At 49.0% G+C, this 21693-nt stretch overlaps 1 long non-coding RNA gene across 1 annotated transcript; it reads right to left on the bottom strand.

The window, feature by feature from the left end:
- Positions 1–14855: 14855 nt before the first annotated feature.
- Positions 14856–16136, bottom strand: LOC146399625 (uncharacterized). Its single transcript, XR_014818192.1, has 3 exons — positions 16005–16136; positions 15043–15260; positions 14856–14957 (listed from the first exon to the last, which is right to left on the bottom strand). It is a non-coding gene; the product is annotated as an uncharacterized LOC146399625 (long non-coding RNA).
- Positions 16137–21693: the final 5557 nt, after the last annotated feature.

The following is a 21693-nucleotide window of genomic DNA, read 5'->3' as shown; positions in this document are numbered from 1 at the left end:
GGAGCGCGGGGGTCTGCCTGGAGGAGGTGCCCAGGAAAGCCCCGCCAAGCGAGTCACCGGCGCACGGTGGGCTGACCCTGGTCTGACTTCACGCTTGGTGCCCCCTCACCACCCCGGGCGTGTGTTTCCCCAGCTCCTCGTGGACGTCTCTCCAAGAAGCTGTAGTTCAAGAGACAAGAGCAAAAGCTGAGCTCGAAACGCTGTCCTGACGGGCAAGCAGTGCATGTCGCACTGGTGTCCTGCGCTCTGACCCAGCCCAGAGTCTGCGCCACGACAGGCTCCGTGCAGCTCTGCCAGTTCCCTTGCTTAAGCCTTCAGCCTTTGAGGTGCCTTAGAAGGAACAACACACCCCAGAACTGAGCACTGAGAGTGTGAGATTCAGTGAGTCTTAGTAAATTATCAGAGTTGATCAATTATCACCAGAATCCAGTCTCAGGACATGTCCGTCCCCCGACAATTTCCCCGAGCTCCCGCTCCCCCAGCCCCAGACACTGGTGCGCTTCCCGCAGGAGAGCACCTGCTACCCGGCCGCGCAGAGTCTATAAGAGGAAGCGCATAAGGACGTAGTGCAGTCTTTCCTGTCGGGCTTCTTTCATCGGCAAAACTTTTTTTAACATTTATCCATGTTACATCTGGGTCGGTGTTTCATTTCTTTTTAATACTTAACAGGATTCCATTTTCAGAAAATGCTACATTTTATGTATTCGGTCCTCAGTTTATGGACGTTTGGGTTCTTGCCTCTCTGGGCCACCAGAAACATTGCTGCTTTAAGCGGTGGCGCACCTGTCTGTGTGGACGCGTGTGTGGATTTTCTTGGGTAGATACCCAGTCGTGGGGAGGGCAGGGTGTGTACTTGGGTAGATACCCAGGCGTGGGGAGGGCAGGGTGTGTACTTGGGTAGATACCCAGGCGTGGAGAGGGCAGGGTGTGTACTGAGTGCGTGTTTCCTTTTTAAGCAGCCACCAAACCGTTTTCCAAAGAGGTGGCACCATTGCAGGGCCTGGCCCCCCTCATTCTCACCAACAGCCGGGGCTCCCGTCTGCCAGGAGGCCGCTCTCGCAGGGTGCGACGCTGCATGGTACAGTTTTTGTCGGAACCCTGGATTTTCACATGAAGCCTTGCGCCTTGTTCAGATCTGCAGGTGAAGCCACCTGCAGCCTTTGCCTTCTCAAGCCAGCTGCCCGGACTGGCCCGGCCTGGAAGGGGCCCCCGGAAAGTACTGTGTCTCTGTCTCTTCTTAAAGCTTTTTATTTAGACACACAAAGGGGAAAATGTGTACAGAAAACCATGCGGAGAATTCCCACATGTAATTCTCCTAATTTCCAGGGGTGTTAGCATCCCGCATAAACCTAGTACGATCCGAAAGGCTAAGGATTGACAGGGCTGGTTGTCTGGAACTCACCAGATCTCTCCCGGTCTCTCCCCCCCCCCACGACGCGAGGGTCCCACTTTGCTCTGGCTTTTCCAGGCTCCTCCGCCTAGAATTCTTCGGCTCTTTGCCAGAATTGTTTTGCCTCATCTGGTCGCGGCTTTCCGTGCAGACTTTGGAGCACCCTTGCCCATCTATTCCCAAAGGCCTGCTGGCATTTCCACTGGGGTCGTGCTGGATCTGTGCATGAAACTGGGGAGAACTGCCACACGAGGAGTGCGGAGACGTCCAGGAATGATCATGGCTGTGCCTCGGTTTACTGAGTTCCAGCGTGATGTCTTTCATCCATATTCTGTAGGGTTTAGCATACAGATTCTGCTTGTACTTTGTTAAATTTGTATATAAGCAGTTTATTTTTGGGTGCTATGACAAATAAGATCTTTATACTGATTATTCATATCTGGCGTGGAAAAATACAATGGTTTTTCTTTTTTAAGTTAAAGTATCGTTGATTTACAGTCTTGTGATTGATTTCCTTAGATAGACCTTGCGATAGTGTGAAATTTATCTACACTTTCTAGAAGGTTCTTTTAGAGTCTTTGGTGAATTCTAGGCATGCCCTCCAGAAACAGCTAGTTAGAAGTGGTGAAAGGGACGTCCTTGCCTCGTATTTCATTAGCTGGACAGTCATCAGTCTTGAGTCCTCAGTACTGAGCAAACTCGCCACTTAGGACCTGAGGGGCTTCCCTTCTATTCCGAAATTACTGAGAATTTTTACGTTTGAAAATTATCTTCTTTGTCAATGTTTTCCTGAATCTTTTGTGATTTACCTCATTAACATGGCGAATGACTTTGATTGAAATCCTGATACTGAGCCAGCGTTAAATTCCTGGGATAAACATCACTTTCTGCTAATACGTCAACCTGTTCATACTCTACAGGACTGAATGTGAGGTGTTGGCTGGGGAGCGTTGTGCGTACGCTCATGAGCGGTATTGTTGGCTCATCTTGTGTTATCTTCATCTGGTTCACATGTCAGGGTGATGTTGATGTGTATTCCGTATTTGTTTCCTTTCTGTATCTTAGGAGAGAGTGTGTGGGAATGCTCACAGTTCTTTCTTAAGTGCTAGGACCCTTCGCCAGTGAAACTGAACTGAAGTTTTCTCTATGGGAAGATGTTTAACTACAAATTCAAGCTTTTAAGTAGACATAGGGCCATTTTGGTGACCTGTGTCTTCTTGAGTGAGCTTTGGTAGTTTTCCTTCAGGAAGTTGGTCAAATTTGTCAAAACTCTGGACTCCCTTAGGCATCTTTTCTTTCCTTTGTACCCGTCGGTGTCTGCAGGGTCTGTTCTGATTAATCCTCAGTCTGCGGGGTCTGCTGCTCTGATCAATTCTCAGCCCTAGGCAGGTGCGTGTCCTTGGATTCTGAGTCTGTGACCTTCTCAGGCCTCTGTCCTTCTGCCAGCTGTAGTCTGCGCCCTGCGTACATTTCTGCTCTTCTGGGGGTTGAGGGTTGGTTTGTTTTTTTCCTATTCCACTCTCACAGCTGAACTGCGTTTTCATCAGTATCCTAGGAGTGGTATGTTCATAGCATAGATTACAGATTTTTTATATTCTTTAGGAATTTCTAGGTTGATAACCAGGCCTAAGGATTATACATTTTTTTTTCCAAAGAAGAGATGAACAAAGTGCCTGGGTGGGTTTTCCGCCCCACGTCTGTGGTGCAAGAAACCGTTCTCAGCTGTCTCAGGTTTGCGTGGGGACTCCCTGGTTTCGTTCTGGGTGACGAAGCCTGTGAGCTGGCGTCCCCGAGAGCAGAAGCCCCCTCCCCACCCCCTCCCGGTCCCGCCATCGGCCCGCGTCTGAGCTCCCAGCTGTGTCCAGAGGAGGAGGGGTTCGCACCTCCTCTCATCGCTTCCGGCCAGAGCCGGGCTCTTGGATTCGGGGCAGGTCAGGGCTTCCTCGCGTCTGCGCTCGAAAGCGATTGAGAAAAGGCACCCTCGTCTCTCGCTGGTTCCGGCCGATGACCTCCGCGGCTCCGCGTCCCTGAGCAGCCGCTGGGAGCCGTTGTCATCTTCACAGCTCTCGACGTCTTCCCGACCTCGGCAGGTGTAAGGACTGGGGAAGGATTTGCATCAACAACCAAAGAGTTAAGGTAGCCCTGATTTCCGTATTAACAGTGGCAGCTTAGGCGACTGCCCGACACATGGTTGGCACTTCCTCTGGCCGGACACCGGGCAGCAGGCTTTATTTCACTGACATCTAACTTTTACAACGTCACAGTGACAGGGGTGGCATTCTTTTCTTTTTCTCTTTTCCCAGTTTAAAGAATGAAAGCGTAAAGTCTTCGTTTCACCAAGGCACAAAACCAAAGTGGAACGTACGGGACGGTAAATTTGTTAAGCACCCGGTTGTTCATTTAAGATGCATTCAGTGTGTTAACGGCGTGAGTGGCAGACCGCAGGTCAGAGTAGAAAACCACTGTGTCTAATACCCACTATACTTTCCGCATGTGTAGGACACCGTTCAGAAGGCGTTCTTACTGCCCGACGAATCAATGGGCTTCATTACGGGGGTACCAGGGCCTCATTAGAACAGTTTCTTAGATGAAGATACCCGAGGAATGCCAACCAGGAATGCCATCACGTGGGGCACCAATGTAATTCAGTATTCTGCAAACAAAGACTGTGTAGTTTTCTCAAGATACTCAGTATGAGAACAGTGAGATACCAAGTAAAATATTATGGTAACATCCTGAGTACGAGTTTCTAAAAATTGCATTATTTAAGTCATTAATGGGATCTAAGTTTTCACTAGAAGAAACCCACTGGATAAATGTTACAACCTAATTCTTGGAACTGTAATCATTTAACCTAAAAGAAAAGTGAGTCTGTATTTTATTATTTACAGTATTGAGGAAGTGTAATCTTGAGTGTTGCAGTGACAAATGTATTTTCCATAACTCAAATGTGTGAATAATTTATGAGAAAAGCCTAGAGACCAAACCCAGCTTCTTCAAAACAAACAACTTAATTAGGGGCCAGTAATATTTTACTATAATTGGCATACAAGCACACCCCTGACAAATGTTGACTTTTATCAGTTTGATCACAAGATGAAATAAACTGGTGATTAATTTGGTTAGTTGCTTCTTAGCAAAATTAAAGGGATCTGATTTGCTTACTTTTAAGGAGAAAATTGAGTTTCTTCAATAACTCAAGATAGCATTTAGGTGCATCAGCAACCCATTTCCTTACTTGTGTTTTAGATGTTCTGTTCCAAAAAAATTGCAGGGGAAGCGATATTATGAGAATAACCCAAGGAGCTGTTGCTCTGTGGCCCGTGGCTGACATGTCAGGTGTCTGGAACCCCACCATCGGAGGACTCAAGCTCCCTGACCTGGAGGTCTACCCCGAAGCTGATGTGATGAGGGCAGAGGGCAATGTGAAAGAACAGACACGTAGGTCAGTGTCACGGAGCAGAGAGCCCGGAAATAGACCCACCCCCGACAGTCAAGGGTCGGCTTACCTCTCACCTTAGAGAAAGGAGCAAAGGCAGTTCAACAGAGGAAAGAGAGTGCTTTAAACTGCACATCTGAAGGCCAAAAGAAAGAAATAAATAAAATAATGACCCTAGGCAAAGACCTTCTATCCTTCCTAAAGATTAGCTATTGCAAAGACTAAGATATAAACTGCAAAATAATAAAAGTTTTAGAAGAAAATCTAGGTGAGCCTGGATTTGCTGATAAGTTTTTAGCTATATCACCAATAGCTCAACCTATGAAAGAAAAAAAGTGATAATTTGTATGTTGTAAAATTAAAGTCTTCTGCTCTGTGGACGTCACTGCTAAGAGAATGAAAAGCCAACACACTGGGAAAATATTTCCAAATGAAAAATCTGATGAAGATGGTATATCCAAATTATACAAATAGCTCTTAAATTTCAACTATAACAATCCAATTAAAAATACGCAAAAACCTGAACAGACGCCTTACTAAAGAAGACGTATGGGTGAAACAAAGAGCTTAGAACAAACATTATTTGTCATTGAGGAATGAGCCTGCTTGGCTCTGAGGGCGTTCTTGAGCCGTTACTCCCGACGGAGGTCGGTGGTCTCCGGAGTTCCCCAGGCTCCCCTCCTGGGCCTCTGCGGCCACCGGGGTGACGGCCCCACTCCCCCCCCGCAGGTCCCGGCGCAGGCGTCTCTCCTTCACCCTGAGCTCTGCACAGCCGCCTGTCACCACCCAGTAAGCGCCTCAGGTTCACCGCGAAACAGCCTCGGCCTCCAGCTCAGCCTGCGCAGCTCCTTCCCGCGGCCCCCAGCCCGGTCACTGCACCAGGGCCTCCCTGCGGCTCAGCTCTCTTCTCTTACCCCAGACCGTCGGAAACAGCCGTGGGCCCTAACTCCGAAATGCACTGCAACGGGCTGCCACCTCTCACGCGTCACACCACTTGATGCACTGGGCTTGGGACCAGGGGCCCCCAGGGTCTCACCAGCCACACGCCCGCCATCCCCACCCCTGCCCCCCGGCGCCATGGACTCTGCAGCGTGGCCGCACCCAGCCTGGGCATCTTCACCCAGAGGTTCATGATCACCTCGTGCTAATTTTCCCCACTGCGTGTGTGTGTGGGTGTGTGCGCGCGCGCGTGTGCATGCGTGTGCGTTCCCCGTGGGAGTCAGTCACGTGCAGGCACCCTGGCCGTGGGGACGAGTTCCCTTTTACTTCGTTTCTTTGTATAAATGTGCTTTATTTCTGCTCTGACCCTCGGTGCCTAGAGCTCCTCCCGGCCCAGAGCACATGGGGCCTCTCCATTCGTATTTGATCAATACGGGAGTGGATTTTGTTTAATATCTTAGACTCATTTTGTGAGTTCCATAGTCCTCTTATCCTTTCACTTGTATGTGAAAAAGCCTAGAGATGTTAAGTGTGGCTGACCCACAAACGTCGTGAATTCTAGCCCATGCTCTTGACAGGTCCCGACGCCGCGGGGGGAAAGCAAGCATTGAGGCCCAACAGAACCTTCCAAGGTCCTGGCTGCTGCACTTCCCGAGTGATGGAGAGGGAGAGTAGGAAAGGAAGACGGGAGAAGGGCGTCTTTTTTCAGGACTTACCTGCTCCCGATAGGATGGAAGCGTGTTGGGAAAAGTCACACGCTCACGCCCGGGCTCAGCAGAGTGGCACCGCCGTCTTAGATCTTCAGGGCAAGTCCGTGATGAGTAATGGTACCCATGACGTCATGTTCTGATTCAGTCCTTGGCCGTAACTCATCATCTTCCTCTTGAGGGAAAAGGTGCTTCCTGGCGTGCGCCACTGTTCACCCCCACATGCTCAAGGGTGCAGATTTGACCTTCACAGTATAAACGCAGTACTCACTTGATCGAGGCTAAGCGTGCAGCCGTGGCTCCGACTTAGCTCAGAGCTCCCTGTGGCAGCAGCACGTTGGACAAAGCTCTTCCGTGAACTGGTCTGTAAAGCACACATCTGGTTGGAATTTCAGGCAGGAGGTGAGTGTATTGACGGTCGATCGAATGATATGGCCCCGGAAGCTGCCAAAGATGTGCCCGTGGATTTCCTGGGTTGAGGCCACACCAGAGAGGATGCGAGCTCCTGGCAGCATCCAAGTCCGTGGGGTGTGTTCTCAGACCGGTGCGGAGGTCAGGGGACGCTTGGCTCAGCTGTGCTCCTGCCAACCCGCCCGCCTGCAGCCTGCTCCCCGCTCAGGCTTCGTGGTTGTGCCTCCAAGCTCTTTGGACAGCAGTTCCCTGCTGCTTGGCTGTCACTGCTTGAGGTCAGGGCAGGCAGTCCTTCTGGTTAAACAGCAGGTTGAGCCTCTGTGTTTGCACAGGAGCCCCGGCGGCCGGAGCTCCTCCGGGTGGCACCCAGCACGCGGCCAGGCCTCTGGCTGTGCAGCCTGCTCCCTTCCTTTTAGGTCGGTGCCTGTGCCCACGGGTTGCTGGGATGAAGATGGCGCATGCCTCTCCGGGGCTCTAGGCAGGCCCACTGATCTGGTTCTGAGCAAGGGGCTCCTCCCTTGTGTCTGGCTGTGGGCTCTGCAGGTCTGCGTCTGTTTACACGGGCACTGCCAAGTTCCTGGTAAGGGGCACTGGGGCCAAGTGTTGCAGAAATGAGTGAGACAGTGATAAACGCACCAAGTTCAGATAGAACCAACCGCTGGGAGCAGAAATAACAAATCAAAAGCATCCATCTTCCAAAGGCACAAATGTTATTTATCCAACTATCTCGGGTTGGCAGATGAGTGAAAAAGTGCATCGTGTGTGTGTCTGCACGACACACTCATGCTCACCATGTCAGGCTGTCCGCTGGGAAGAGCACTCGGTGGTAGCAATGTCAGGGCAGCAGAACGCGTGGCTACAGCTGGAGCGTTTGTGTCCCAAGTTCTCGTGCTGAAGCCTAACGAACCCCCAGGGTGACGCTGTCAGGAGGTGAGAGGTTGTGAGGGTGGGGCCCCAGGAGGCAGTTAGTGTCCTTACAGAAGGGACCCCACAGAGCCCCCCTCTCCACTTCCTTCAGATGAGGACACAGCAAGAAGATGCTGTGAACCAGAGAGTCTCAATGTGGGGCCACTTCCTTGACGCCCAGACAGCTCACATTGGCTTCTGATGACAGGAGATACAGCTGATTGCCGTTCAGCCATGGAGACTCAGGATCCCTTATTTCAAGAACCAGAATTAGTTACAACATTGAATATAGAAATTAGAACTTAAAAAGAGGAGGATTCTGAAATAACAAAAATTCTCCAAAGAGTAGTAGTTTGTGATTCTCCTGGCATTCAGGTATTATGAGATGGAGAAACTGGTTAGAAGCCAGAGCAGTGGGGACTCTTGTTAGGCAGTGACACACTTACTGCGCCCCACCCCCCCACACCCCGTAATTTAGAAGCTGGTCCCTGAGGGAAGGATCAGAAGAATCCAGGTAGGAGCGCCTGTGCCAGCTCAGCTGTTGGATTCCCAGCAGAGAAGCAGAATAGGGTCCAGAACCTAGGACCTCAGGTGACCACCACGGTGGCTGAGAAGATGGCCTGCACCCAGAGGCCCTGGGAGGCTGGGCGGTGCCCCTGCAGCGGATGTGAAGGTGCAGGGCAGCCGAGCAGGGTTGACACCTGTTTCCAGGAAAGATATGGGAGCAGTTAGGGGCACATGAACCCCTCACACGTGAGGGAACTGCATGGCCAGAGGCGCGAAAAGCCTGGTCTGATCACATTTCTGCCTGTTTGAGACTTGAAATAACCCAGCCCTCGATCCCAACCTTCCTTGGTTTTCAGAGTGTGTTTCTCCCACACTGGGCATGATCTGCGTGCCCGCGTAGGGTGTGGCCGTGAAGGGTGACGTAGGAAGAGCCACCGCAGGGCCCAGAGGGAAGTGGCAGGGACCTTCCTCCTGAGAGCAGAGCCCGTGCTGGGGCGACAACGAGGACTTCTCAGGAAGCCGCTGCTCCGCCGTCCCTCCATCCTGGGCGTCGCCGCCGGGAGGGGCCGTCCTTCCTCCCGCCCCACCCCTCCGGGCCCCTCCAGCCTCAGCTTCAGCTCAGTAACCAACACACCATCCAGCCCACAGGGATGCGGAGACGGCAGCTCCCGGGAGGCTTGTGATTTGACCCTGAGGGACAGGTGTGGACACGGTGTGTTCCCACCCCTTCCTCCTGCTTTGCACGCAGATGCAATGCTTGGAGCTTCAAAAGCTACTTGGAAAACACCTGGAAATAGCAATTGGAGATGCACATGAGTAGAAGCCACAAAAGAAGTCATTTACCCCAATTTGTCATGTGAAAACATTAAATATTATTTTCAGCCAATTTTTGTCAGATTTCCTATTCCATCCAGCCCAAAGCATTGCTGTGTGACACCTGCTCAGAGAGATACACCAAATTCCTAGCTGTAGATCAGTTGGTCCATAGATGGAGATGCAAATCTTCATATGACTCATTTCTCTTCTTGCATTCCTAAAACATAGTCATAATCTTTCATATAATCAGATAGCTCCTATTTTGCTGACAACAAATTTAAAGCCAAATTATACCATCCAAAAATTAATACAGACAGAAACTCCTATAAAATAGAGTGACTATTCCTATTCACTAGCCCAAGTATCACTATTGTAGATGGCAATTGAGAAAGTAGAGAAATAGAGAAAGTGTTTTTTTCTTGGCTGCACCTGTGGCACATGGACGTTACTGGGCCAGGGATCTGAATCCAAGCTGCAGCTTCGACCTATGCCACGGCTGCCGCAATGCCAGATCCTTAACCTGCTGCACCACAGCGGGCATTCTGAGAAAACATTCTTAATTGGTTGGTTAGAAACTATGCAGTTCTTCATAAAGTAAAAAACCCATCTATCTTTCTATCTATCTATTCTTTACTTCAGCTTTTTAGAGAAAATGAGATTTTACTATTATTTTGTGTCCTAGTATTTCACATTTAAAATCCACATAAAATGGCAAAAGGATTGCATTTCCTTTTCTTTTGATATAATATCTGTTATTTGGGTCAAATACCTATATTATCTGCATACATTAACTTCACAAAGAAAGAAACGTTACACAAATATTTTAATGTCCACACTTTCACATAACTAGTTCCATCTTTTTCAATGCTTAATAAATATTTGAATCATAAGTATACATTCACAGGTCTCTTTTTCCTTGAATGTTGACATTCTCTCACAATTTTAATTTTGGAAATAATTACATCTTCATGATGGATTAATTAATTTAATGAGAGGAGTAAGTAGTCAAACACCTTGCAAAATGAGACAAAAGGAGCTGGGATAAGCAGAATTTAGAACACACACACGCGTGAGGAACAGTCAGAGAGACCGGCTTTCAGACGGCTGAAAACCATTTTATTTTCCCAAACCATCGCTTTTATCCTATAAGGAAACTAAAACTAGTGCTCCCTTTGGAAACCGGTCAGTTAGGACACCCTGTTCCTGAAGCTCTCTTCCAGGCGGCCCTCCAGTCTGCGCCAAGCAAGGGTGACAGATCTGCGAGGTTCTGTCCCTCTGGGCCAAGGCTCCCTGGAAGCCAGGTCCCACAACACAGGACAGGTGGCTGTGTAGCGGCAGCACTGCCCACCTGACTTGGGTCTGTTTGCCGAAAGCACCGTGGGTTCTTCTAAAACTGCACTAGAAAGGAAACACTCAACTCGGAATCTGTTCTATGAAGAGAGCTGCCCGAGGTTGAAACATCACACACAGATCGCTTACCAGCCGGCTTCAATCACTACGGTGGTTTTGGAGCTCCCGCTGTGGCTCAGCGGTAATGAACCTGACTAGTGTCTGCCGGAGTCCAGCTCCAGCAGCCTGGGTGTTCCTGCAGGGATGGACAGTGTCGGGGATGCACACAGAGACAGCCTCCTTGTCCCTTCTTTCAGGGCGCTGGACTGCTCCGATTTTATTAGCATAGGTAGCAGTTTATGTAGACAGCTTAATTGCAACACATCACAGTGCTTAGATCATATTTTTAAAGGTTAAACTTTTAGACTACATGGTACAATAGATATACATTGTGTTCTAAGGATTTCAATTAAAACCAACGCATACAATACATCATGCAAAACTATAATGGGTACAAAATATCATGTGGAAAAAAATTATATAAAAATAAGAAGTTTTGGAACAAAGCATCTTGTGGTTACTACCTATTATTATGTTAAGCTCATCATTAACAGCCAGAAGGTCACAGGTATAAGAATCTGATATTAACAAAGTGCATTTTTAGATTAAAACCAAGGGTAAAAACTTCAAAGTATTATGGCCAGGGGACAGAGTAAGAAATTATTTTTATTTCTAAATCAACCAATTTATTAAAACTTAAAAGCTTCCCAGAAAATTAGATTTATAATTATTATGTTTTTTACCAAGAATAATCCATACCTATTTTCAACCTATTGTGTACTCCAAAATACCTCACTCTAAGACCTATTGTGACTTAAAACAAACTAATGAATATAATTTCTTACTTTAACTAAATTAGATTTTGGGGGGCAATTCCATCAGGGTGAAACTCTTATTATTCCATTGTTATTTCAGTTCACTGAGTCACAAATCAATACAGGAAAGTAAAATAAAAAACAAGTAACAGGAGAGACTGAATTATCCGAGAAATAGTTTCCATTCTTGCGCTGCTAAGCAGCCCCTTCGTTTTGTTGTTGTTAGGTCAGCAGCTGAGCCTTATCGTCTTCTGGGGCCTGTCCTCGGAATTGCGCCCTGCAGGCAGGCATTTCCTTGTTCAGGAACCTGCCCTCGGAACTGCACTGTTCAGACAGGCCTCGATCAGGAGCTAGCCCTCGGAATTGTACCGTTCAGGCAAGCTCCCTTCCTCGGCTCCTTGTATCTTCTCGGCTCCCTGCAAGTATCCATGAAGACGCAGGTTCAAAGCCTGGCCCTGCTCGGTGGGTTAAGGATCCCGAGTTGCCATGAGCTGTGGTGTAGGTTGAAGATGTGGCTTGGATCTGGCATTGTGTGGCTGTGGCGTAGGCCTCAGCTACAGCTCTGATTCAACCCCTGGCCTGGGATCCTCTACATGAGACACGTGGGGCCCTAAAAAGAAAAAAACAAATACGGTGGTTTCAGCTTCAGGTCTAAGTGCTGCAGCTGAAGGCTGCCTTGATACCTTCCCCAGGGGTCGGTTCTGTTTTTCGCAGCAGGATACAGGCTTCAGTTGTGTCAGCTCCCTCCCGTCTGTGGGCTGGAATCCCACTTCTGTTGATTATTCTCCGTGTCTCCACAACTACTCTAGCCACTGTAGGTAGTTCATTAAAAAGAAAATTCTCTTTTTTAAAAAAACTAATGTATTTCTCTGTTTTTTGAATTTTCTTCTGTTTTATTTCTGTTGTCCTCAGTATTTGTCTCCACTGGTATGGAAGCAGCTTGGAGAAATTTCCATGGTGGAAAACTGCTCTAATTCTCAAATCTAGTCTCCTCTAATATGGAATGTAAGAAAAAAAAAAGGTGGTAATTCCTCTGACAATATTGCTGAATTGCTGTGAACACATGTCCACACTGCTGGACTCACTTTTTTTGTTTAGGGCCACACCTATGGCACGTGGAGGCTTGGGGTCGAATTGGAGGTGTGTCTGCAACCTACACCACAGCTCACGGCAACTCGGGATCCTTAACCCACTGAGCGAGGCCAGGGATGGGACCTGCATCCTCATGGACACTGGTTGGGTTCATTACCGCTGAGCCATGACGGGAACTCCCTGGACTCACCACTTTGAGCGGTAAAGAATGTCCCTTCTGAGCTGTTAGCAGGAAGGCTCTCCTGGTGACTGGGGACCCGGACGACTGTTCCCTGCCTCCTGCTGTCCGATCCACCAGCTGCAGACTGGACTTTTCCATGAGTGTAAATGCCCGCCCGCCGAGGGTTTCCAGAGGGACCGGGTCCTCCTGAATCTTAGGGGGATAGTCCAGGGTGTGCCCCAAGTGTTGCCCCTGTTCTGCCCAAACCGGGCCTGATGGGAGAGATGGCGCCAGGACACGGAGCCCACGACGCGGCAGGTGGATGCGCTGAGGCCCCGCCTGCCTCGCTGCTGGGGAGCATCCATCCTGGGGAGCGCAGGGCTCAGCCCCAGCTCCCAGCGCCTGCCCGCCTTGTTCTCCCCGCCCCGCCGGGGCTGGAGCCCTTTCAAGAGCGAGTTGAAATTTGTGTCTTCTCTAAAAGCTGGTCTACGCTGGAATCATCCAGAAGACTTAGTGTTGCCGAGAGCGGGGTGCAGCCGCTCGCTGCTCTAAGGCCAGGCTGGCGGAGGGACAGCTGGCTTCATTTCAGGGGCCGGTGGCCCAGGGTTGGGGACGGCAGCCGTCTGCCCAGAGGCCCCCCCCCCTCGCGGAGAGTCGGGGTCGCGCGTTTCCCGGGGAGCTTGGGGCGAGGGGCACGCGGGGACCGGCTCAGTCACGTGGACCGAGGCTTGAAATCGGTCACGTGGTGTCTGACTAGCGTCGCTTTGGTCACCTGGATGTTTTCAGGGCAGCTGGTCTTCAGTTCCTGGAGCGGTTTGTTCCCCTTTCTTTTCTTACTTTTTGTCATTTTTTTAGGGCCACACCCGTGGAGGGTCCCAGGCTGGGGTTGAATCGGAGCTGCTGCTGCCAGCTTCCACCGCAGCCACAGCAAGGCAGCATCCGGGCAGGGTCCAGGACCTGCAGCACAGCTCACTGCAATGCTGGATCCCAAACCCACTGAGGGAGGCCAAGGATCGAACCCGCATCCTCATGGTGCCTGGTTGGATTCGTTTCCGCTGTGCCCCAACAGGAGCTCCCTGTTCCCTTTGAGGCCAGTTCTGGGAATTGTGGCAGCTGATGTCGCTGGCCGTCTGTTCATCATGTAGCCTCGTCGGCCTGGTGGGGGTTTCCGTGTCTACAGAACAGCTGGAGGATGAGGCTCGGGGTAGTATCTGCAGTCCTTGAGGGGGACTGAAAGTCTCTGACTAAACTAATATTTTGTCTTGTTTGACGGTTTTCCTTTGCCTCTGCGTTCCCTCACTTCCTGATTATACTTATTCTCTGGCTAAAGTTTCTCTGCAGACAAAAGGCAGGCAGAGGACGTGGTGGGAAGGACTAGGTGGGGTCGGCTCGCTTCCCTTAGTGCAGAGCGTTGGGGCTCGGCCCCGGGGTTTCTGATTCCAGAAGCCGGTGGAGACAAGGACTTGCGTTGCCAGCAGGTTCTGATGCTGCTGGTCCAGGCACCCTCTCGGAGAACCAGCTGTCCACACGGCCTGGCACTCACTGCCCATGCCGGTGCAATGCCCAGATTCCTTGATGAGGGAGCTGCTTAAAACGTGCTCTAGAGCAACTGTGGGTTTCATTTTTTTTCTCTCTGTGTTGAAGGCAGATTCAGTCCTAACTCACTTGTTACACTTACATTTAACATGAAATATGGGTACAAACCCTTCCGACACATGAGAATGTAAAAGGATTCAGGGAAGCAGGCACTGGGCTGGTGGGAGAAATAAACCGCTACTTTCTAGGAAGACGCTTTTCAAAATGCAGCAGGAAGCTGCAAAACTTTTATCTCCTGGATTTCCACTGCTGGGATTCTATCCCGTGTAAGGAATAACCAGATTCATAAATAAAGATTTCTGTCCAAGAATGTTGATCCAATCAGTGTTTACAGAGTGAAAAATCAGAAACAACCTGAATGTCCAGCAGTGAGGAAATGGGTGCAGAAAGCCTGATACAGCCTGCAGAAAGAGTGCACTCAGTCCTGTGAATTTACATGCAATTACAGAAGTGCCTTTCCAACAAAATGCCTATGAACGAACTGCTCATCTTCAAAGGATGCCAATTTTCAACAGCATAAATTTTAAGAATCTGATGAGTCTCTTCTCGCAGGCTTTGAAAAACTCGTGGTTGCCAAAGGGGATGGTAGCGGGGGATGGCCTGGGGGGTTTGGGGACTGGCATGTATGCACACCGAGGTGTGTGGGGCGGAGGGCCAGCGGGACCTGCTGTGCACACGGGGAACTCACCCAGTGTTCTGTGGTCGTCTGTGTGGAAAGAGTCTGAGAGAAGGGATGTGTGTACGTGGTTGACGGGGTCACTTCGCTGTACAGCGGAAAGGATTTTGCAACCTGGTGAATTAACGACACTTAAATAAGACTTAGCAAGTGTGGTGAGGGTCCGACATTGAGGATTAAGTTCCACGCCCTCGCCTACCTTCTTTGCAGAGCGGTGCCCTCACAGTTCTGCACAGAGGTGCCGGGGCTAAAACCCACAGAAACCCCTCGGGTTTCTCGGACGGGTGAGATTCGCCAGCAGGGCGAGGCGCCAGGCCTCCTCGAGGCCTCTGCGTTGTGTTCCTTCTCTTCTCCGAGGTGATGGATTCGAGATGAAGCAGGCACAGGACGCATTCATCACAGGAACTAGGACTATCGCTTTATTCACAACATTTAAAAAATAAATACAATAAATCAGGTGTTCTCTTTCCTTTGCAAGTATTAACTACAGATGTACTGTATGCATATGAAATTTTTGATTAAATTGTCTTTCACCAGCCTGTCTCTTTAATTAAATAAAGCTTGCTTGGTATTAATCAAGGCACAAAGAATTTATACTCCAAATCCAGATTAATTAAAAGCCTGGAGCTTGAAGAGCAGACTGTGTATAAAGACAAAAATAAATCAATCCAAACATGATATTTATGAATATGGACTATTCGTGGGCAAAATATAAATAATTTAGATGGAGTAATATATGTCAGATATATGGTAGGATTATTTTATATTATAGCGTGTATTTACATGTAAATTTGAACTCACTTTTTGAATTAAGGTTTCTATTTTTAGCATTTATTGTTCATTACCGAGTGATGATTGCCCTTCCTGGATAATCCCTCACAAATCCCGAAGCTTCTGACTACCTGTTCCAGGGCTTCCGGAAAGTGAGCCCAACGTGGCCTCGCCTCTCTGTGCACGTCCGGTTTGACCTTCCTGAGCACTGCCCTGCTGTCAACCCTGATGAGCTGCCGGGGCCCAGCTCAGGCTCGGCATTTGAACCTCTTAAAATGGGATACAATCAAAATATTTGACCATCTTTACAATAAAAAAAAAAAGTATGACCACTGATTCATATATGGAGATTTACTGCACACACACATACACACACAGAGAGACACTTACATGAGACAGCTTATCTGATTCTCCCTGGAGCTCTGCAAAAGTGGAGACCAAATTTGAACTCAGGTATTCTAACTATAAATCTAAGATTTACTCTATTACAGCCGTATATCATATATTCATCTTCTGTAGGAGAAGAAAAATGATTTTAATTCAATTGATGATCTCAGGATTGAGCCAGGCACTTAACTATTTGGAATTCTGTTCCCCCTAGCAAAAACGTGGCAGAGAATTAATTCTCAAGAAATGTAGGTCCCCCTTCTCTTCTGCTTTTTTTTCCCTCCCCGTCCCCCATCTTTCTTCTTTTGTTTGTTTGTTCACTGCTTTTTAGGGCAGCACTAGCGGCATGTGGAGGTCCCCGGGCTATGGGTTGAATCGGGGCACAGCAACACCAGATCCGAGCCGCGTCTGCGACCCACACCCCAGCTCACGGCAACACGTGATCCTTAACCCACTGAGCGAGGCCAGGGATCGAACCCGCCACCTCATGGTTCCTAGTCGGATTCATTTCTGCTGTGCCACAACACGAAAGACTCTTCTTATTTTTATATGTCTGTTCAATTTTAGGAGGAGAATAACAAGACGGTGAGACTAAACCATCATACAGAATAATACAAGATAAAGATGAGTACTGGATAAAGTGCTATGTCTAATCAGTTGGGGAAAGAATGGCTTTTTCAGGAAAGGTAGTGAGTATCTGTGCCGAATACAATCTTCAAAAGGACATTCCAAGGACAGGAAGCATAAACGTTGTAGAGGAAAATATAAGAGAACATTCTATACTGCGGTGTCTTGTCCTCACTAAGCCAGACACCGTAGGACCGAGGAGTCAAAGAGTCAGTCTTCCCAATAATCGCAAATGACGTGCACACACACTGACAGGCAAAAACACATACACACACACTCACAGACACCCGGGGGCACCCACGCATACACGGGGACACACCCACACACACTTGCCAAATGTCGTGTTGGGAAGAGGTCCTGACACAGGTCCAGTGTTAGCCTATGTTGCCAGCCTCCTCGTTATTACTGCAAAAAGTAGGCGTTTCGTACATTCTTTAAGGCGTTTAGTTGTAACCTACGCGTCGACACTCATGTTCCTCTTCGCCCTTGGATGTTGATGTCCTCAATCTTACTTTTTAAAAAATTAGATTGTTTTTTAAGCAGATGTCATAATTCAAAATGTGCAGAGACCCAGCTCTTTCTAGCTATAATAACACTTAAGAGAATTTGAGTTTCTGTAGCATTACGTACAAGTAATTTCTAGGGTACGCTCGCCACCAATGTCTCCTCCTTTTTTAAAACACGGATTCGATGCGCGAAACTGCCGTTATGTTTGAAAGGGCGTAAATAATCATAACTCCCGTCCCGAGGCAAGGATAAGGCAGCAGCCGGAAATGCTAGGGGCTGTCAGGTGCATAGAAATAAAGGAGCAAAGCCAACCACTCACTGAGGGATGACCAGTAACAAGGGGCAGCCAGACACCGAACAGCCTCGAACCAGGAGCCTCAGATCAAACGTGGAAGGAGGCCCAGGGGCGTGTTGTCAAAAAGTGAGAGAGGGGGAGCTCCCGTCGTGACGCAGCAGAAGCTAATCCGACTAGGAACCATGAGGTTGCAGGTTCGGTCCCTGGCCTCGCTCAGTGGGTTAAGGATCACTGTTGCTGTGAGCTGGGGTGTAGGTCGCAGACGAGGCTTGGATCTGGCGTGGCTGTGACTGTGGTGTAGGCCAGCGGCTACAGCTCCGATTCGACCCCTGAGCTGGGATCCTCCACATGCCGTGGGGACGGCCCTAAAAAGACAAAAGACAAAAAAAAAAAAAACAGTGAGAGGGGTGATGGTTTACTCTTCATGTGACTGGTTAGTGTTAGAATTTTCTGAAATGTTAGCGAATTGGTCAGTGGTGACCTCATCACAAGCTCAGGAAAGAGTTCAGGTTTTGCTTATGATTCCCCAAGACGTCAGCAAGAAGGGACCCTGGGCGAGTGAGCTGTGCAAAATCAGCTCAATTAAGCTTTGCTCGTGTGGCTAAACTGGCTTTGTCTGCTCAGGGAGTTTTCAAGGCTGGTCCCCGTTTGTTTTTGATTTTAACAGAGGCATATGCACGTTCATACTGCAAAGCCATCCCCTAACCGATGAATTGTTTTTCTTGTAAAAGTCATGGGAAACCCTGGAGAATCCACACTTTCAATGTATTCCTTGATCGGTGACAAGGACTAAAAACCGTTGGCATGAGGTTTGCAGCATTTATAAATGAAAGATGTATTTTAGCAGATAAAAGAAGTTTCTGGGCTTTGGTTTGTTAGCACGTGGAAAGCCAGGCCCAGTCATTTGGGAGAAGCATCTGCAGCGGGAGTTGGGGGCTTGTGCCCCTTCTCACGCCCGCGTCACTGAAACTTCACTACCTTGTCTCAGGCTCCTCTGCCGACTCCAGATCCAGCCGTCCTGTCCGACTCCCTGTAGCTCACTGTCTCCGGGGGGAAGACCACCAACCGCAGCAAATAAAACACGATAAAATCAAAACAACCGTCTAGGGCCAGGTAATGACAGTAGGGTGGAAGGAAATTAAGTGCAACAGTGGAAAGAGTTACAGTCCCGAGGAAGAAGCTGGCTCTTGCCCGTGAGGCATGCATGGAAGGCTTCCCGGAAGAGGCGGCCCTTCAGAACCAAGCCATGAAAATAGTAAAGCAAAATTCTCGGTTTCTCTTAATCCTACCATCTTCACCCTTCCTGATTTCTAATGAACACTTTCGCTGGGCGACTGAGCAGGGCCCTGTGGGGGCTCCTGGGCACACAAGCCCTTCCGTGTCCCCCATTTCTTGTTCTTAGGAACGGGCCTCCTCCAGCCTTCACGGCCTTCCCTGAGCGCCAAAGGGCAGGCTCGGACGGCTGCCGATCAGGGGAAGGAGAACCAGTCAGGCGACAAGAGCACAGCCTTGGGGCGGGATCCCGGTTCCCTCTCAAGGGGTTCACGTAATGTGGGGGGCCTCCTACACACCTAAGAGCAAAGTGAGAGTCCTCCTGCTTCTTTTTGAAATGAATTCTTTTTCTGTTGTTGTTGTCTTTTTGCCTTTTCTAGGGCCACATCCCACGTAGAAATGAATTCTTTAAAACTGCACAGCTTAGAGTCCTTCCTTGTCCTTCTCCCTGGCGTAAGTGCACCCTCAACACAATCACCCATAAGCTAAGGTCAGGAACCCTGAGCACAGTAGCTGGCGGGTTAAAGATTGTCAGCGCACAGTGTTTTTCAGGCACCTTCGTAGTTTGCTCTAGTCCCTGATCAATGTGCCCTTTTGCAAGTGCTGTGCTTCCAGGCAGTAACCCAGAAGACCCCATCACGGACAGACTGAGGTCACTGGCGCCAGGGGTGATGCCTAAGATTCCCCGCAAGGAAAGAAGAATGCGTATCTGCCCCAAGCCTGATTCTCACCTGAAATCCTGGTTTTCTCCTTTTTACCATAAAACTCCCCGCAATTCTTCCCCATGGGGGCCACAGTCTTTGAAGCTTTAGCATGCTGTGGCCGCCTTCGCCTGGCAAAGCAATGAAAACTATCTTTTTCTCCTTTACCCCAAACTCTGTCTCTGCGTTTCAACGCAGCACTGGTAGACAGTGGCCAAATTTTGGCAACATTCGCTCTCTTTTTTCTTTTTCACTGTTCTAATTACTGCTTCCTCTTCACTTTTCCTGGAAAAGATGGATTTAGGAGAACCGGTTTTAGCGGGTTGTCTGAGAGTCACCATAATCTGGTTTGTGGTTTGAAGACTTTAGGGGCAGCAGCTGGTTCCTTGTTTTTCACAGAATAAAATCTATGCAATTGGAGGAGCAAGCGCACACACCGTCTCTGATGTCACGGAGCCTGCATTTCTGGAAAAGAATAAACTAAACTAAAGTAGTCCTTCTAACCTAAGGACCTGCAGGATCTAACAAAATTGTTTTCGAAAGAGTTCTGTTTTGTAGAATTAACTCCGGAAAGCGTCTCGTTTGTGATTAGCCCGATCTCATCTACCCCCTGCTGTTCTCCACCCAGGTCATGCCTAGAGTTCTGCAACGAGTCGAACCTGTGGCGCCGTTTAGCTTGCGTTCTGTTGAGCAGAGAGCTGGGTTTTTCCTTGATCTCAAGGAAGGGACGTGCTTTGATCGATTCCCTGCCTTCCCGTCCCAGGAGCTGAAATGAGAAGGATTGATATGTTTGTATTTTCCATGCACCCCGCCACCCCCCATGCCCCGCTCCTCAGATAAGGATGCCAGCCTCACAGCTGGGAAAACATGGGTGCCATTGGCACTGCCCTTCCATCCCAGACTGGCGTGCTCCAAACTGTCAAAGATGAGACACTGAACATTGCTCTTTTCTTGAGACGGGATCGCCAACACAAAGGAGGAGCCAGAAATTATTTAAAAAGCTTGTATTTTACGGCTCAACCTGCTTACGCCATCTCCCTTCCCTCAGTTCGGAAGCCACGCTGGACTGGTGCACGCTGACGGTGAAATCCTCTTGGTCCCCTCACTGGAGGAGGGAAAGTTCTGGATTTTCAGTACACGTTGGCAGATCTTACAGAACCTGGGTCTCCCACTTCAGCGGCTTTTGTTTTGACATCTGCATGGACCAGCTGGGAACAGTTAGTTTGTTTCCTATCACTCTTGATTTGGAATTGAGCTCGTTAATAAGGATGGATGGAAAACAGGTGTGGCAGTTTCTGAACAGTTATTGGTGCATAATTGCTGCAGGCTATTGTTTTAAGCAGTTTCCATTTGTGCATTGTTCTGGTTGCAGCTGTCAATGGCAGCCAAGCTAATAATGCACAACTATTCCATTTAGGCTGCACTTAAAGATCTAAATGGATCCTGAAAGGCATCCAGATCTGGTAAATTAAGCAAAAATGTTGATAAAGAAAGCAGAGTTCATCAGAGCTCAACTGGAGAAAGGAAAAAAAAAAGCTCAATCTTTTTAGGAGGTTCAAGGATGTAACTTCACATTCATAGCCAACTGCCTGCTGGTGAATTTTAAAATCTGAAACATTCACTTCTTTTGCAGTAGCAACGACTAAAATACCACCAAGACTAAGAATTCATTTTAGGACATCCCTCGTAAAACTTCTTTTTAAAAATCGTCTTGTGTGTTTCAACTTAGCAGTGAAACCCCTGCAAGGTTCTGAGAGGCTCCCAGGCCCAGAGTGAGAGAATGCTGGCTTTGGAGGTGCCCGCACTTGGCTTTGAATTGCAGCCATGGACACCTTCCTGCATGACCTTGAACCACTCACCTGGCTCTTCTGAGTCTGTGTCTCCTTATCTATAAAAGCAAAGCAGGTATTGATGTTGGTGATGTGTTTGACGAGGTGATTTACGTAACGTGACCCTGGGGCAGGTGCGCACAGTCTCCGAGCCCCTCATCCCTCCTGTGGTCCTCACAAAACCCCGGCTCAGAGGCCTTGCCTTGTCTTGGTTTCCAGGAAGGTACAGAAGCTGATGCTCGCAGAGACTCGGCGTTGTCCCTGCCACAGAGCAGATGCGAGGTCCCCCCTGGCGACGCCAGGCTGCTCCAGGCCCAGTGGCTGCGTGAAGGTGGCCGCGCGATGCTGTGCTCCATTGGGGACTGTTTTATGACGCGCGCAAAGCAGCCTTGACTGCTGTCGCTGGGAGTGGTGCGTCTAACCTCTCCGTGCAGAGCACCGTGTCCAACGAACCGGATTAT

This window comes from Sus scrofa, chromosome 10 (genome assembly GCF_054392235.1).
Source record: "Sus scrofa isolate SSC_HxYL_T2T_F1_AM1 chromosome 10, Sscrofa_HxYL_maternal_Yorkshire_Landrace_v2.0, whole genome shotgun sequence".
Taxonomy (NCBI): Eukaryota; Metazoa; Chordata; class Mammalia; order Artiodactyla; family Suidae; genus Sus; species Sus scrofa.
Note: the sequence above shows the minus strand (reverse complement) of the source record. Positions and strands in the feature narration are given on the sequence as shown.